Below are 16,893 nucleotides of genomic sequence, written 5' to 3' on the forward strand. Positions count from 1 at the left end.
TCAGCAAAGAAGGAGTTCTTGGCTGTGTTACAAGGTGTGAGTATTGAGTAAGACTCAAGACCTGACCACGGCAGAAGAAAGAGAAAGGACGAAGGTCGTCCCCTATGCTTTAGACGTAGGCTCTACAATATGCTATGCTGTGTACCGCACCTGAAGTGTGCCTTGCCATGAGTTAGTGAAGGGGTACAATAGTGATCCAGGAAGGGATCACATGACAACGGTCGAACTTATCCTTAGTATCTAGTGGACTAAGGAATTTTCTCGATTATGGAGGTGGAAAGGGGGTTCGTTGTAAAGGGTTACGTCGATGCAAACTTTGACACTAATCCGGATGACTCTGAGTAGTGAACCGGATTCGTATAGTAGAGCAGTTATTTGGAATAGCTCCAAGTAGCGCGTGGTAGCTGCATCTACAAGATGACATAGAGATTTGTAAAGCACACACGGATCTGAATGTTGCAGACCCGTTGACTAAAACCTCTCTCGTAAGCATAACATGATCAAACCCTAGAACTCATTGAGTGTTAATCACGTGGTGATGTGAACTACATTATTGACTCTAGTAAACTCTTGGGTATTAGTCACATGGCGATGCGAACTTTGAGTGTTAATCACATGATGATGTGAACTAGATTATTGACTCTAGTGCAAGTGGGAGACTATTGGAAATATGCCCTAGAGGCAATAATAAAATGGTTATTATTGTATTTCCTTGTTCATGATAATTGTCTGTTGTTCATGCTATAATCTTTTAACTGGAAACTGTAATACATGTGTGAATACATAGACCACAACATGTCCCTAGTGAGCCTCTAGTTGACTAGCTCGTTGATCAAAAGATAGTCATGGTTTCCTGACGATGGACATTGGATGTCATTGATAACGGGATCACATCATTAGGAGAATGATGTGATGGACAAGACCCAATCCTAAGCATAGCACAAGATCGTGTAGTTCGTTTGCTAAGAGTTTTTCCAAATGTCAAGTATCATTTCCTTAGACCATGAGATTGTGCAACTCCCGGATACCATAGGAGTGCTTTGGGTGTGCCAAACGTCACAACGTAACTGGGTGGCTATAAAGGTGCACTAAAGGTATCTCCGAAAGTGTCTGTTGGGTTGGCACGAATCAAGACTGGGATTTGTCACTCCGTATGACGGAGAGGTATCTCCGGGCCCACTCGGTAATGCATCATCATAATGAGCTCAATGTGACTAAGGAGTTAGCCACGGGATCATGCGTTACGGTACGAGTAAGGTGACTTGCCGGTAACGAGATTGAACAAGGTATTGGGATACCGACGATCGAATCTCGGGCAAGTAACATACCGATTGACAAAGGGAATTGTATACCGGATTGATTGAATCCTCGACATCGTGGTTCATCCGATGAGATCATCGTGGAACATGTGGGCGCCAACATGGGTATCCAGATCCCGCTATTGGTTATTGACCGGAGAGTCGTCTCGGTCATGTCTGCATGTCTCCCGAACCCGTAGGGTCTACACACTTAAGGTTCGGTGACGCTGGAGTTGTAGAGATATTAGTATGCGGTTAACCGAAAGTTGTTCGGAGTCCCGGATGAGATCCCGGACATCACGAGGAGTTCCGGAATGGTCCGGAGGTAAAGATTTATATATGGGAAGTCCTATTTTGGCCACCGGAAAATGTTCCGGATTTTTCGGTATTGTACCGGGAAGGTTCTAGAAGGTTCCGTAGTGGGGCCCACATGGATGGGGGGACCCACATGAACGTGGGTAGTAGGGGCAAGGCCCCACACCCCTGGTCAAGGCGCACCAAGATCCCACCTTAGAAGGAATAAGATCATATCCCGAAGGGATAAGATCAAGATCCCTAAAAAAGGGGGATAACAATCGCTGGGGAAGGGAAAAGATGGGATTTCTTTCCCCCACCTTTGCCAACGCCCCAATGGACTTGGAGGGCAAGAAACCAGCCCCCTCCACCCCTATATATAGTGGGGAGGCGCATGGGAGCAGCACCCCAAGCCCTGGCGCCTCCCTCTCCCTCCCGTGACACCTCTCCCTCTCGCTGAGCTTGGCGAAGCCCTGCCGAGATTCCCGCTACTTCCACCACCACGCTGTCGTGCTGCTGGATCTCCATCAACTTCTCCTCCCCCCTTGCTGGATCAAGAAGGAGGAGACGTCCCCGCTCCATACGTGTGTTGAACACGGAGGTGCCGTCCGTTCGGCGCTAGGATCATCGGTGATTTGGATCACGACGAGTACGACTCCATCAACCCCGTTCTCTTGAACGCTTCCGCTCGCGATCTACAAGGGTATGTAGATGCACTCCTCCCCTCTCGTTGCTAGCATCTCCTAGATTGATCTTGGTGACACATAGGAAAATTTTAAATTTCTGCTACGTCTCCAACAGGAGGAAGCATTACCCAAAGTTCAGCATCGAGCACTTCCAGATTATTGACATTGACGTACCGAAGCAGCTTGGCAAGTAAGACAATAAGCATGGCATTCTTCTCAATTTCTTACCATCATTTTGTAGTTTTTAAATTTTTCTACATGTGCAATCTTTAGTTTTTTAAGACACAGTACTAGTCTGCAATCTGTTTATCATTTTTATGAGTTTCTAATGGATTATCTAGCCAGTTGCAGAGTGGCACATAAGTAGTTGTACACTGGCACATAAGCAGTTGCACAGTGGCACATAAGCAGTTGCACAGTAGAACATAAACAGTTGCACAGTAGAACATAAGCAGTTGCACAGAGTGCATTGTCTTTATTGGTTTTAATTTTATGTGACAAATTTTCTTTCTTGTCCATCGCAGTAATGAGTGTGGGCTGTTCGCACTGCTTAACGCCACCGAGTGGAATGGTAGCAAACTGCCCAACTACGAACCCAAGGAAGTACTCAACATCAGGAAGAAGCTGGCATATGATTGGGTCACCAGCGTGCACAACACCGCCCCATGGAGGAAGTTGCTGAGATACGACAAGGACTAGGTCAGTACTCTTTTTCTTTCTCTGCTCCATGGAGGAAGTTGCTGGTTTGCACAATTTTTAAGCAGATTTTGTAGTTGCACACTAGTAGTAATTCCGTTTGCAACTCAATATCATCACTTTTGTTGATACATTAGGAGCACTGGACATACAATTGTTCAACAACTAAATATTTAACCAGTTGCCAACAAAGGCACAAATAGCAACCTTTTTTACACAGTGCATGAACTAATTCAAGGAGCATAAATTAGATAAAGAGAAATCATAGATGCTGAATGTGTCCACTTGGTCCCAACATTGCTAAAAACATCATTTTTTTCCTTTTTTGTCTCAAAGTTACAAACGATGACACAGAATCACAGTAGCCCGAGTGGACACACACCAGCAGTGTGCTCTGTAGATTGGTACTGGTTGCATTTGTTTTTCTTCTTTGGGTGTAGCTCCAGCGCCGATTTGTACCATCGACTCTTTGCCCTACCCTTTGTAGTAGACCTTGGAGGATCCCTGGGCACAAAATCATCAGAAGCTTGTGCAGGGGATGCAGCCTCCAACGGGGCAGTAGGACCATCACGATCACCTGTGTAATAATCATATAAAAAATTTAGTATTTTTTTTGTTGTGCAACCAGCACTGATGTTCTCTGCAACCACACAGCCCATGTTGTGCAACTAACTGGTTGTTGTGTGCAAGTTAAGTTGAAAAAAACACCTGTAGTAGCACGGCCCGTCATGGTACTTGGATTGTAATCGCCTATGGGCAGAACAGGAAAAACAAGTTAGATTTTTAGCTTGATCCTCAAACTAACACAGCGCACGCAACTAGGCAGCATGTTCTGTGCAACTGGGCACTATGATATGTGCAACTGAAGTCACACACCCTAGTTTTGTTGGGAGTTGGGGAAGGTATTTTACCTGGGTGATGAGCCCCCTGAGTCCTGCCTGTAGGTCCATTGGGAGTAGCACGCAGGGCACTGCTAGTTGGGCCAGGCGGGGGAGGAGGTCTTTGAGGGTTGGTATCACCTATAGCCAGAACAGGACAAACAAGTTAGTTGTGTTATCTTTGATGCTCGAACTAACACAGCGTGCGCAACTAGGTAGCCTGTTTCTGTGCAACTGAGCACCATGATGTGTGCAACTGGAGTTACAGACCTAGTTTGATGGGGAGTTGGGGCAGGTAATTACCTGGACGATGAGCCCCCTGAGTGCTGCCTGTAGGGCCACTGGGAGGAGCACGCGGGGGAGGAGGTGTTGGAAATATGCCCTAGAGGCAATAATAAAATGGTTATTATTGTATTTCCTTGTTCATGATAATTGTCTGTTGTTCATGCTATAATTGTATTAACTGGAAACCGTAATACATGTGTGAATACATAGACCACAACATGTCCGTAGTGAGCCTCTAGTTGACTAGCTCGTTGATCAAAAGATAGTCATGGTTTCCTGACTATGGACATTGGATGTCATTGATAACAGGATCACATCATTAGGAGAATGATGTGATGGACAAGACCCAATCCTAAGCATAGCACAAGATCGTGTAGTTCGTTTGCTAAGAGCTTTTACAAATGTCAAGTATCATTTCCTTAGACCATGAGATTGTGCAACTCCCGGATACCATAGGAGTGCTTTGGGTGTGCCAAACGTCACAACGTAAATGGGTGGCTATAAAGGTGCACTACGGGTATCTCCGAAAGTGTCTGTTGGGTTGGCACGAATCGAGACTGGGATTTGTCACTCTGTATGACGGAGAGGTATCTCTGGGCCCACTCGGTAATGCATCATCATAATGAGCTCAATGTGACCAAGTGTTTGGTGATGGGATCATGCATTACGGTACGAGAAAAGTGACTTGCCGGTAACGAGATTGAACAAGGTATTGGGATACCGACGATCGAATCTCGGGCAAGTAACGTACCAATTGACAAAGGGAATTGTATACGGGATTGATTGAATCCTCGACATCATGGTTCATCCAATGAGATCATGGTGGAACATGTGGGAGCCAACATGGGTATCCAGATCCCGCTTTTGGTTATTGACCGGAGAGTCGTCTCGGTCATGTCTGCATGTCTCCCGAACCCGTAGGGTCTACACACTTAAGGTTCGGTGACGCTAGGGTTGTAGAGATACTAGTATGCGGTAACCCGAAAGTTGTTCGGAGTCCCGGATGAGATCCCGGACGTCACAAGGAGTTCCGCAATGGTCCGGAGGTGAAGAATTATATATAGGAAGTCCAGTTTCGGCCACCGGAAGGGTCCCGGGGGTCCACCGGGTGGGGCCACCTATCCCGAAGGGCCCCATGGGCTGAAGTGGGGAAGGGAACCAGCCCCTGGTGGGCTGGTGCGCCCCCCTTGGGCCTCCCCTGCGCCTAGGGTTGGAAACCCTAGGGGTGGGGGGGCGCCCCACTTGACTTGGGGGGCAAGTTCCCCCCTTGGCCGCCGCCCCCCTTGGAGATGGGATCTCCTAGGACCGGCGCCCCCCAAGGGGCCCTATATATAGAGGAGGGGAGGGAGGGCAGCAGCACCCCAAGCCCTGGCGCCTCCCTCCCTCCCGTGACACCTCTTCCTCCCCGCTTGCGCTTGGCGAAGCCCTGCCGGGATCCCGCTACTTCCACAACCACGCAGTCGTGCTGCTGGATCTCCATCAACCTCTCCTCCCCCCTTGCTGGATCAAGAAGGAGGAGACGTCGCTGCTCCGTACGTGTGTTGAACGCGGATGTGCCGTCCGTAAGGCGCTAGGATCATCGGTGATTTGGATCACGACGAGTACGACTCCATCAACCCCGTTCTCTTGAACGCTTCCGCTCGCGATCTACAAGGGTATGTAGATGCACTCCTCCCCGCTCGTTGCTAGCATCTCCTAGATTGATCTTGGTGACACGTAGGAAAATTTTGAATTTCTGCTACGTTCCCCAACAGTGGTATCAGAGCTAGGTCTATGCGTAGATTCTATGCACGAGTAGAACACAAAGTAGTTGTGGGCGATGATTTGTTCAATTTTCTTGCCGTTACTAGTCTTATCTTGATTCGGCGGCATTGTGGGATGAAGCGGCCCGGACCGACCTTACACGTACACTTACGTGAGACAGGTTCCACCGACTGACATGCACTTGATGCATAAGGTGGCTAGCGGGTGTCTGTCTCTCCCACTTTAGTCGGATCGGATTCGATGAAGAGGGTCTTTATGAAGGGTAAATAGCAATTGGCATATCACCGTTGTGGCTTTTGTGTAGGTAAGAAACGTTCTTGCTAGAAACCCATAGCAGCCACGTAAAACATGCAACAACAATTAGAGGACGTCTAACTTGTTTTTGCAGGTTATGCTATGTGATGTGATATGGCCAAAAGGATGTGATGAATTATATATGTGATGTATGAGATTGATCATGTTCTTGTAATAGGAATCATGACTTGCATGTCGATGAATATGACAACCGGCAGGAGCCATAGGAGTTGTCTTAATTTATTGTATGACCTGCGTGTCAATGAAAACGCCATGTAGTTACTTTACTTTATTGCTAACCGTTAGCCATAGTAGTAGAAGTAATAGTTGGCGAGACAACTTCATGAAGACACGATGATGGAGATCATGGTGTCATGCCGGTGACGAAGGTGATCATGCCGCGCCTCGAAGATGGAGATCAAAGGCGCAAGATGATATTGGCCATATCATGTCACTTTATGATTTGCATGTGATGTTTGTCATGTTTACATCTTATTTTCTTAGAACGACGGTAGCATAAATAAGATGATCCCTCACTAAAATTTCAAGAGACGCGTTCCCCCTAACTATGCACCGTTGCGAAGTTTCGTTGCTTTGAAGCACCACATGATGATCGGGTGTGATAGATTCTAACGTTCACATACAACGGGTGTAAGCCAGATTTACACATGCGAAACACTTAGGTTGACTTGACGAGCCTAGCATGTACAGACATGGCCACGGAACACAAGAGACCGAAAGGTCGAACATGAGTCGTATAGTAGATACGATCAACATGGAGATGTTCATCGATGATGACTAGTCCGTCTCACGTGATGATCGGACACGGCCTAGTTGACTCGGATCATGTATCACTTAGATGACTAGAGGGATGTCTATCTGAGTGGGAGTTCATTAAATAATCAGATGAACTTAATTATCATGAACATAGTCAAAAGGTCTTTGCAAATTATGTCGTAGCTTACGCTTTAGTTCTACTAAGATATGTTCCTAGAGAAAATATGGTTGAAAGTTGATAGTAGCAATTATGCGGACTGGGTCCGTAAACTGAGGATTGTCCTCATTGCTGCACAAAAGGCTTATGTCCTTAATGCACCGCTCGGTGTGCTGAACCTCGAGCGTCGTTTGTGGATGTTGCGAACGTCTGACATACACGTTTTGATGACTACGTGATAGTTCAGTGCGTAATGTTAAAACGGTATAGAATTGAGGCACCGAAGACGTTTTTGAAACGTCGCAGAACATATGAGATGTTCCAAAGACTGAAATTGGGATCTCAGACTAGTGCCCATGTCAAGAGGTATGAGACCTCTGACAAGTTTCTTAAGCCTGCAAACTAAGGGAGAAAAGCTCAATCATTGAGCATGTGCTCAGATTGTCTAAGTACTACAATCGCTTGAATCGAGTGGGAGTTAATCTTCGAGATGAGATAGTGATGGTTCTCCAAAGTCACTGCCACCAAGCTACTAGAGCTTCGTGATGAGCTATAAACATATCAGGGATAGACATGATGATCCTCAAGCAACTCGCGATGTTTGACACCGCGAAAGTAGAAATCAAGTAGGAGCATCAATTGTTGATGGTTAGTAAAACCACTAGTTTCAAGAAGGGCAAGGGAAAGAAGGGATACTTCATGAAACGGCAAATCAGTTGCTGCTCTAGTGAAGAAACCCAAGGTTGAGCCCAAACCCGAGACTAAGTGCTTCTGTAATGAGGGGAACGGTCACTGAAGCAGAACTACCCTAGATACTTGGTAGATGAGAAGGTAGGCAAGGTCGACAGAAGTATATTGGTTATACATTATATTAATGTGTACTTTACTAGTACTCCTAGTAGCACCAGGGTATTAGATACCAGTTCGGTTGCTAAGTGTTGGTAACTCGAAATAAAAGGCTACGGAATAAACGGAGACTAGCTAAAGGTGAGATGACGATATGTGTTGGAAGTATTTCCAAGGTTGATGTGATCAAGCATCGCATGCTCCCTCTACCATCGAGATTGGTGTTAAACCTAAATAATTGTTATTTGGTGTTTGTGTTGAGCATAGACATGATTGGATTATGTTTATCGCAATACGATTATTCATTTAAGGAGAATAATGGTTACTCTGTCTATTTGAATAATACCTTCAATGGTCTTGCACCTAAAATGAATGGTTTATTGAATCTCGGTCGTAGTGATACACATGTTCATGCCAAAAGATATAAGATAGTAATGATAGTACTACATACTTGTGGCACTGCCACTTGAGTCATATTGGTATAAAACGCATGAAGAAGCTCCATGTTGACGGATCTTTGGACTCACTCGTTTTTCAAAAGATTGAGACATGCGAACCATGTCTATTAGTATATATATGCACGAAGAAAGTCCATACAGATGGATCATTTGGACTCACTTGATTTTGAATCACTTGAGACATGCAAATCATACCACATGGGCAAGATGACTGAAAGGCCTCGTTTTTCAGTAAGATGGAACAAGAGAGCAACTTGTTGGAAGTAATACATTTGATGTGTGCAGTCCAATGAGTGCTGACGCACGTAGTGGATATCGTTATGTTCTTACTTCACAGATGATTTGAGTAGATGCTGAGAATATTTACTTGATGAAACACAAGTCTGAATTATTGAAAGGTTCAAGTAATTTCAGAGTGAAGTTGAAGATCGTCGTGACAAGAGGATAAAATGTCTGTGATATGATCATAGAGATGAATATCTGAGTTACGAGTTTGGCACACAATTAAGAAATTGTGGAAATTGTTTCATGACTAATACCGCCTGGAACACCATATTGTGATGGTGTGTCCGAACATCATAACTGCACCCTATTGGATATGGTGCATACCATGATGTCTCTTATCGAATTACAACTATCGTTTATGGGTTAGGCATTAGAGACAACTGCATTCACTTTAAATAGGGCACCACGCAATTCTGTTGAGACGACACCATATGAACTATGGTTTAGAGAAACCTAAGCTGTCGTTTCTTAAAAGTTTGTGGCTGCGACGCTTATGTGAAAAAGTTTCAGGCTGATAAGCTTGAACCCAAAGCGGATAAATGCATCTTCATAGAATACCCAAAACAGTTGGGTACACCTCCTATTTCAGATCTGGAAGCAAAAGTGATTGTTTCTAGAAACGGGTCCTTTCTCGAGGAAAAGTTTCTCTCAAAAGAATTGAGTGGGAGGATGGTGGAGACTTGATGAGGTTATTGAACCATGACTTCAACTAGTGTGTAGCAGGGCACAGGAAGTTGTTCCTGTGGCACCTACACCAATTGAAGTGGAAGCTTATGATAGTGATCATGAAACTTCGGATCAAGTCACTACCAAACCTCGTAGGACGACAAGGATGCGTACTACTTCAGAGTGGTACGTAATCCTTTCTTGGAAGTCATGTTGCTAGACAACAATGAACCTACGAGCTATGGAGAAATGATGGTGGGCCCAGATTCCGACGAATGGCTCGAGGCCATAAAATCCGAGAGAGGATCCATGTATAAAAACAAAGTATAGACTTTGGAAGAACTACTTGGTGGTCGTAAGGCTGTTGGGTGCAGATGGATTTTAAAAGGAAGACAGACAATGATGGTAAGTATCACCATTAAGAAAGCTCGACTTGTCGTTAAGATGTTTTCCGGCGAGTTCAAGGAGTTGACTGCGATGAGACTTTCTCACTCGTAGCGATGCTAAGAGTCTGTTGGAATTATATTAGCAGTTACTGCATTATTTATGAAATCTTGCAGATAGGATGTCAAAACATTGTTTCCTCGACGATTTTCTTGAGGAAAGGTTGTATGTGATACAACCAGAAGGTTTTGTCAATCCTGAAAGATGCTAACAAGTATGCAAAGCTCTAGCAATCCTTCTAAGGACTGGAGTAAGCATCTCGGAGTTGGAATGTACGCTTTGATGAGATGATCAAAGATTTTGGGTTTATACAAAGTTTATGAGAAACTTATATTTCCAAAGAAGTGAGTGGGAGCACTATAGAATTTTTGATGAGTATATGTTGTTAACATATTGTTGATCAGAAATAATGTAGAATTTCTGGAAAGCATCCAGGGTTATTTGAAAAGTGTTTTTCAATGGAAAACCTGGATTAAGCTACTTGAACATTGAGCATCAAGATCTATAAGGATAGATAAAAAACGCTTAATAGTACTTTCAAATGAATACATACCGTGACAAGATTTTGAAGGAGTTCAAAATAGATCAGCAAAGAAGGAGTTCTTGGCTGTGTTACAAGGTGTGAGTATTGAGTAAGACTCAAGACCTGACCACGGCAGAAGAGAGAGAAAGGATGAAGGTCGTCCCCTAAGCTTTAGACATGGGCTCTACAGTATGCTATGCTGTGTACCGCACCTGAAGTGTGCCTTGCCATGAGTTAGTCAAGGGGTACAATAGTGATCTAGGAATGGATCACATGACAGCGGTCGAACCTATCCTTAGTAACTAGTGGACTAAGGAATTTTCTCGATTATGGAGGTGGTAAAAGAGTTCGTCGTAAAGGGTTACGTCGATGCAAACTTTGACACTAATCCGAATGACTCTGAGTAGTAAACCGGATTCATATTGTAGAGCAGTTATTTGGAATAGCTCCAAGTAGCGCGTGGTAGCTGCATCTACAAGATGACATAGAGATTTGTAAAACACACATGGATCTGAAAGGTTCAGACCCGTTGACTAATAACTTCTCTCACAAGCGAGATATGAACAAACCCCATGGGTGTTGGATTCATTACAATCACATTGTGATGTGAACTAGATTATTGACTCTAGTAAACTCTTGGGTATTAGTTACATGGCGATGTGAACTTTGAGTGTTAATCACATGGCGATGTGAACTAGATTATTGACTCTAGTGCAAGTGGGAGACTGTTGGAAATATGCCCTAGAGGCAATAATAAAATGGTTATTATTGTATTTCCTTGTTCATGATAATTGTCTGTTGTTCATGCTATAATTGTATTAACTGGAAAATGTAATACATGTGTGAATACATAGACCACAACATGTCCCTAGTGAGCCTCTAGTTGACTAGCTCGTTGATCAAAAGATAGTCATGGTTTCCTGACTATGGACATTGGATGTCATTGATAACGGGATCACATCATTAGGAGAATGATGTGATGGACAAGACCCAATCCTAAGCATAGCACAAGATCGTGTAGTTTGTTTGCTAAGAGCGTTTCCAAATGTCAAGTATCATTTCCTTAAACCATGAGATTGTGCAACTCCCGGATACCATAGGAGTGCTTTGGGTGTGCCAAACGTCACAACGTACCTGGGTGGCTATAAAGGTGCACTACGGGTATCTCCGAAAGTGTCTGTTGGGTTGGCACGAATCGAGACTGGGCCCACTCGGTAATGCATCATCATAATGAGCTCAATGTGACCAAGTGTTTGGTCACGGGATCATGCATTACGGTACGAGTAAAGTGACTTGCCGGTAACGAGATTGAACAAGGTATTGGGATACCGACGATCGAATCTCGGGCAAGTAACATACCGATTGACAAAGGGAATTGTATACGGGATTGATTGAATCCTCGACATCATGGTTCATCCGATGAGATCATCATGGAACATGTGGGAGCCAACATGCGTATCCAGATCCCGCTGTTGGTTATTGATCGGAGAGTCGTCTCGGTCATGTCTGCATGTCTCCCGAACCCGTAGGGTCTACACACTTAAGGTTCGGTGACGCTAGGGTTGTAGAGATACTAGTATGCGGTAACCCGAAAGTTGTTCGGAGTCCCGGATGAGATCCCGGACGTCACGAGGAGTTCCGGAATGGTCCGGAGGTGAAGAATTATATATAGGAAGTCCAGTTTCGGCCACCGGAAGGGTCCCGGGGGTCCACCGGGTGGGGCCACCTATCCCGAAGGGCCCCATGGGCTGAAGTGGGGAAGGGAACCAGCCCCTGGTGGGCTGGTGCGCCCCCCTTGGGCCTCCCCTGCGCCTAGGGTTGGAAACCCTAGGGGTGGAGGGGCGCCCCACTTGACTTGGGGGGCAAGTTCCCCCCTTGGCCGCCGCCCCCCTTGGATATGGGATCTCCTAGGACCGGCGCCCCCCAGGGGCCCTATATATAGAGGGGGGAGGGAGGGCAGCAGCACCCCAAGCCCTGGCGCCTCCCTCCCTCCCGTGACACCTCTTCCTCCCCGCTTGTGCTTGGCGAAGCCCTGCCGGGACCCCGCTACTTCCACCACCACGCCGTCGTGCTGCTGGATCTCCATCAACCTCTCCTCCCCCTTGCTGGATCAAGAAGGAGGAGACGTCGCTGCTCCGTACGTGTGTTGAACGCGGAGGTGCCGTCCGTTCGGCGCTAGGATCATCGGTGATTTGGATCACGACGAGTACGACTCCATCAACCCCGTTCTCTTGAACGCTTCCGCTCGCGATCTACAAGGGTATGTAGATGCACTCCTCCCCTCTCGTTGCTAGCATCTCCTAGATTGATCTTGGTGACACGTAGGAAAATTTTGAATTTCTGCTACGTTCCCCAACAGGAGGTGGCAGAGGATGCCGTGTACAGCCAGGAGATGGAAGAGGTCCTTGAGGGTTGACATCACCTATATCCAGAACAGGAAAAACAAGTTAGTTGTGTTATCCTGATGCTTGAACTAACACAGCATGCGCAACTAGGCAGCCTGTTCTGTGCAACTAGCCACCATGATGTGTGCAACTGGGCACAATGATGTGTGCAACTGAAGTTACACACCTAGTTAGGTTAGGAGTTGGGGCAGGTAATTACCTAGATAATGAGCCCCCTGATTGCTGCCTGGAGGTGGAGGAGGTCCTCGAGGGTTGCCATCATCTGATGGCCCCGTGGCAGTAGTTGGTTTTTTCTTTTTCTTGGACTTGTTCAGGTGGCCGATCTCGGTACGTGCTGCGCGCATATGCTTGTATACAATAGCTTGTGCTGGATCAGAACCACTCGCAAACTTTGCTAGTTTCCGAAAATCGTATATCATGTTCCTCTCCCTTATCTGCTTCTTTGATTGAGGAGGCATTTCATCCGGTTGCTCATAACCAGTCCCTGGCGCACTAGGTACAGCAGTAGGTGTCCACCGTCTTAGCAGGTACCTTTCCGGTATGACATCCACTCCAATATGGGTGAACACCTTGAGGATGTGGCAACAGAGGATGCCGTCCTTGTCCATTCTACAACACTCACACAAATAGGAACCCTCCTCCACCCTTGCATGCACCAAGTAGTTTCGAGAACCATATTTGGCAACAAATTCCTGGCTCGGTATGAGCTCAAATATATCAGCACCAACTTGGAATGCATTATAACGTCCAATCAGCTCAAACTCTTCTCTGAACATGCGGTAAAGGTCCCTAGTATAGGTTTTGTAAGCTTGCTTCTCTATTGGGAAGTTGGACCACAGCTCAATCTCAAGGTGTTCTGTCCTGTAATCATTGCAGCCTTCCTTGGTAAGGATGTGGTTCTGGATTTTTTCATATTGCTTGACGAAGTTCAGCATTGAGTTGTGTGGGTTCACATATCTTTTCAGGACGGCGTTGAACCCCTCACTATGCTATGTAGACTGTAGGAACAGGAAGAACCTGTGTTTGAAGTAGCACGGCACCCAAGTTGACATGTATTCGTACAACTTCTCAAAGTGCGTGTGTGTCATAGCCTCGTACTTCATCATTAACCCAGCCCAATTCTGCTCAAACTCGTCTATAGTGAAGCTGAAGTCAACACACTTGTTGAAATCATCAGAGAGTCCTGGATTCCGGCACAGCAGCCAACCAACTTTTTCCTGAGCCTTTTTCATGATGTGCCATCGACAACAGCGGTGCACGGTGGTTGGAAAGATGCTCTGTATTGACTGCCTCATTGCACCATCCTGATCGGTGATGAAGTTGTCAGGAGATTTGCCATCCATAGCCTCTAGGAATGCTCCAAAGACCCAATCAAAGCTCGATGCCAACTCCTGCCTCACAAACGCGCAACCCAGCATGAAAGATTGGTCATGTCGGTTTATTCCTATGAAGGGCGCGAACGGCATATTGTACATGTTGGTCATGTAGGTGGTGTCAAACGATATGCAATCGTGGTATGCCTCCGCATAAGCTTTTCGAGCTAAGCCATCCACCCAAAATATGTTGACAACTCTATCCTCTTCATCATATTTCACCTTATAGAAGAAGTCTGGATCGGTTTTTTGTATATCCTTGAAGTGCGCAATTGTCTCAATCAGATCACCCTCCTTTGTGTCATCTCTACGGAAACTTGTACAAAGATTTGTTATTGCCTTTGGTCCGAATGGCACCATCATCTCAGATCCATAGAACTCTGCCATTACATGCATCATACGTCCTGCATAATACAAAAACAAACAGTATATCCTTTTTTAGTTGCACGAATGCGCACATCCAGCTGCACAGTAATAGGACATGTGTTGGCACAGAAGATAATCGCAGGAAATGGACACATAGCTGAACCTTTTTAAAAACACTTTTGCACTTTTTGCATACAGGACATTGTGTAGTTGCACAGTAAAGACAATCTAGTTGCACAACAAGCACCAAAAGTGATATACAAACAGCATGAGAAGTTGGACACCAGTTGCACAGTTAAGTCATTTCAGTTGCACAGTAGTACCATAACAGTTGCACACTGGACTGCCTAGAGGAAAACTTAATTCTTTAAGGGATATAGAAAAACACCACACCTGTAGTCAAGTTGCAGTTATACAAGATGCGCAGAAACTCCTTTTCATCAGGTGAGATGCCTTGGTGGGATCTCAAGTATTTGGACAATGAAGGTTTGTTCACGAGCGGATGATTGTGGTCACGAACAAAGTGCGTCACCTCCCATCGCCCATCTATCAGCTTCACCAACATTTTCGCTTTGCACTAAGTCTGCTTTATTGTCTCACGTTTGCACTTCTTCTTCTTCTTACTAGTACAGCCTCCTCTTCAGCAAATATTGGAGGTTCTTCTTCCATCTCCTCATCACAGTAAACAGATTTTGGATCTGGAATAGGGTCCAGGACAGGAGGAGCCTCAGCTCCTCCATCATCAGCTTTGGGCTTCTTGAACTTGTTGCAGCAAAACTGTTGTTTTATCAATTCATTGGTGCGGGGTGTCCGTCTAGATGTGTTCATCTTGATAGAGAAACCCATCCGTAGTGCGTAGCTGTTGTAGTGATCCTTAGCAATTTGAAGGCTGTCAAACCTCATGCCAACATAGGGTTCCATAGGTTGAGAACCAGCCTCATCCTCTCCTTCTTCTCCTTGCACAGCTCCGTCAACAGCCCCAGCTCCTAGCTCAGTCCTGGTTGGACTAGGAACATTTGCCTCGGTTCCCGTGTCATCTAGAGTATGGCTCTCTGACTGCAAAGACACCACTACAGGAGCACCACGGTCTGATGACTGGCCTGCCACATTGTCATGGCCCATAGGGTTACCATCATGACTTGCCTGCGTGTAGTAAACAGATCGACCATTTTCTGTCCATTTTCCTTATTGTATGCTGGGTTGTTGCTGATCCGTATCATGAGGAAGCTCATTGAGATCAGGAGGCAACTCATTGAGATCAAGCATTTTTTTCCTTTTTTGGATGCTGTCACACACTCCCTGCACATATTAAAAAGTAGAAATTGATGTCATCTGTTGGTAACCACAGAAAAGAGTGTTTCAAACAACCTAAAAACTTAGTAAATAGGCAGTTGCACACCATTTTGTGACAATCTTAGTTCCAAAAGCAACATGACTGTAGCATAATCTTTATTATAACAGTTATGAATTTTTTTGTTTGCACAGAGTTGTTGTGTTAGTTGCACAATTTGCAGTAAATAGCTGGCAAGAGCATGACTTCTTTTTACTACAGAGTTTTCTGACTTTTTCCCTTTGTTTCATTGCAATGATCTGTAGGTTTTCTGTGTTGGCAAGGAGCTGTTTCAGATTTTTCTGCACATAATTTGATGTTACATTTGAGACGGAAAATCCAGGTGAAAGAAGAAAGAAGAATTGGAGGACAGATTATAGTTATATATTTTCATCGCCGTTATGTTTTTAGTTCCGGTATATTGAACATATTTTTACACTATAGCTTTGCAATAGGTGTGGGACCAGAATATATGTGTGGGACAAGATTATATGCGTGAATATGTTAATATGGTTTGTGGCTTCATTAGCCATGGACAAAAGTTCTTGTGTTTTTGCTGTCGCACTACAGATTTTTGGTTTCGCTAGAATAGACGTCTCAATTGCCAGGATGCATTTTTCCACTTGGCCAGCATACATATTCAGTTGGACATTCAATGTTTTTAGTTGGCTAGAATAGATGTCTCAGTTGGCCAGGTTGCATTTATTTCAGTTTTTGGCCAACATGCATGTTCAGTTGGACAGTTAATGTATTCAGTTGGCTAGAATAGATGTCTCAGTTGGCCAGGATACATTTTCTCAGTTTTGGCCAACATGCATGTTTAGTTGGCCAGAAAACATGTTTTTATTTGCACATATACTACAGTTTTGGCTAGCATGCATGCCGAGTACACGTGGGGTACAATGCATGTTTTAGTTTTGGCTAGAATGCATGCCGAGTTGCCAAAATATAGGTTCAGTTGGCTGGGATGCATGTTCAGTTGCACATTTATGAATTTTTTGTTGCACATATCTATTGGACAGTCAATTTGTTCATTTGCAAACAATAACTACAAGTTGGTAGAATGCA

General features: G+C 45.0%; 1 pseudogene; it reads right to left on the reverse strand.

The window, feature by feature from the left end:
• Positions 1-3,330: 3,330 nt before the first annotated feature.
• Positions 3,331-15,928, reverse strand: LOC123157837 (protein FAR1-RELATED SEQUENCE 5-like; annotated as a pseudogene).
• Between the last annotated feature and the right edge of the window lie 965 nt (positions 15,929-16,893).

Source organism: Triticum aestivum, chromosome 1D (assembly GCF_018294505.1).
Source record: "Triticum aestivum cultivar Chinese Spring chromosome 1D, IWGSC CS RefSeq v2.1, whole genome shotgun sequence".
Taxonomy (NCBI): Eukaryota; Viridiplantae; Streptophyta; class Magnoliopsida; order Poales; family Poaceae; genus Triticum; species Triticum aestivum.